This window comes from Pinus tabuliformis, chromosome 4_2, assembly GCF_031772625.1.
Source record: "Pinus tabuliformis cultivar Carrire ecotype Pingquan chromosome 4_2, CPIR1, whole genome shotgun sequence".
NCBI classification, from domain to species: Eukaryota; Viridiplantae; Streptophyta; class Pinopsida; order Pinales; family Pinaceae; genus Pinus; species Pinus tabuliformis.
In genome coordinates this window covers 791,473,485-791,475,977 of record NC_142304.1, presented here as the reverse complement: position 1 = coordinate 791,475,977, position 2,493 = coordinate 791,473,485, and the positions used below count along the sequence as shown (strand labels likewise).

Sequence of the window (2,493 nt, the reverse complement as noted above, 5' to 3'; positions counted from 1 at the left end):
GATACAATGAGTGCTAAGTGAACTATTCAAAAATCATGAGAAATTAGTCACTTTACGACTACCTCTCATGGAAATGGTCATACGTTTGAATGACTTACTTAACGCAGTTGAATCCCAAAAATGATCTAAAATAATATTATTATTATTTTATTTTTTGAATTAGATAATGATAATATAATTAATTAATATTAATAATAATATTATTATTATAATATTAATATAATATTATGGTTGTTAATATTTATATAGTTATTAATAATTAATTCGCCTATTTGTATATCAATTACATTAGAAAATGTGATTGATATATGTGCTGTGCTTGATATACACCTATTTGCCTATATTATTATCCATCTTCTAACCCAACAATTTCATTCAAAAGCCCATTGATATTTACGCCTTATCTCCTCCTCCTCTTCCGGTGTAAAATCATTTGCAATGTTGAGCTCCCGACGGACATTCTCACATGTTTCCAAACGAATTAATATGTCCGCAATGCTTTTACAAGCCAAATCCACAAGACTTGTGATATCCAGATAGTGGGCAGCACGTGCAATGTGAGACAGAGTTAAACGATCAACATTGAAGAAGTCAATATCCCACTGGTCGATGTCGTCTATTGTTTCTATTGGACGAGGTGGGTGATGTACATGATATTCACAATATTTGATAACCATCTTCAGGATTTCACTGTAGACATTGGGCAGAGGAATGAGATGGTGACTGCCCATGTCCTCCGTTACCTTCTTTATAATACCTGACTGTAACAGTGTAATGCCACCGCCTTCTCCACCTCGAATGTTTTACCATCCGAGCTCTGCAACCTCACCATCACCACCGCATTGCATTCGACCTCTGCGTTTCTCTTCTTTGACGACTTCGCGGCCATCACATTGCATTCCTCTGCGTTTCTCTTCCTTGACAACTCCACGGCCATTGCAGACGATGGACTAACAAAGAACGTGAACTCAAATACGTGGATTGACTACCGAAGAACGTGAACTCAAATACGTGAAGTGAGGATTGATCTTCTTTCTCTCTTTCAAAGTACTTGTTTTATATATATAGAATGTTAGATAGGCGGAGCAAATATTGTTACGGGGCCCACAAGTTATATGGTTGGCTTCATATGATATCGTGTCAAAAATCGTGAAGCAAAATTGTATATTTTAAAATTATCTTGAAATGGGATGCCTTTATAATCTTGCCCGTTTAATTTTCTATTTAGCCTTTTACAGATATGTTTGAGGACGATCATTTTGCGAGTTGGTTTGCTGGTCAAATCCAACTCAAAATTGCAAAATTAATTTTATGCTATTATTTACTAATGTAATAGATCTATATTATAATTATTTTGGATAATTTTAACCTAAAATAAAAATAATATCAATAATTTATATTTAATTATTATAATTTATTAAAAATAGATATAAATTTAAATTTTGATACCATTTTAGGTAAGTCTTAATTATGGATTTACAAATGATGGAAAAGGATTAAAGCTCTTTTCACATAAAAATATGTTTTAATTGACATGAAACATTTGATTCTATTTGCTCTTGGTAGATCCGTTAATATGGATCTAGAGTATTTTAATTTTAATTAATAATTAATAAAAAAAATTATAAAATTTGAGAGAGTCAAAATGTATAGAGAACATTGCATTACATTACAATATGTTTACCATAATAGTCCTTGTAGATCCATCTTAACTCAACATCTACCAAAACTCAACATCTAACAAGCAGTGGAGAGGGATCAAATATTTCACCCTTTAAACGGGTCATATTCCAAATGAATAACATGGGTCAATACCACTAGTTCTTATACCATGGGCCAATACCATGAAGTTATTATTATTTTAATGTTATTTTATTATTATTATTATTTATTTTTCACCTAGGGCTATTTTTATAGTTAGGGTTAAACAAGACATTACATTACAACATCTCTACCATACTAGGTTGGACAACACCTCTAGGCTAAATAAAATGTATTTTTGGTTGTAATCCACTTTTGAATGTACAAAAATGGAATGCATATAGAGATTTTACACCCTCAAAAACATTTAGGCACTTGTTCTTTGCAAAATAAACAACTTAAACATATGATTTTTGAAAATTTAGGAGTAGTCTTTATGTACGACTTTTTGTAGTTTATGGTTGGAATCTTGCGAAACAAAATTGTGGCCAAATCTTGATTTGTGTCTATTAAACTGGTTTTTTTACTACATATATGAATTCAACACTCTCAAAACTCCGAGGTAACTTCAATATGAATTCAACGCCCTCAAAACACAACGGGCAATTCAATTGTGAATAGTTCACCTGGTGATTGTTGCCAAATCTTGCTTTGTGTTTATGAAATTAGTTTTTGTTGCAATCCTGCTTCAGAAAATCATTGTATATTTGGTTCACTTAGGGGTGTGATGTTTTTAATTTATTTGTATATTTTTAATAAACTGAGTGAAAATATGTGTGTGAGGTTTTAAAT

General features: G+C 31.5%; 1 pseudogene; it reads right to left on the bottom strand.

The window, feature by feature from the left end:
* Window positions 1-371: 371 nt before the first annotated feature.
* LOC149172033 (SKP1-like protein 1A pseudogene) lies at window positions 372-731 on the bottom strand (annotated as a pseudogene).
* Between the last annotated feature and the right edge of the window lie 1,762 nt (window positions 732-2,493).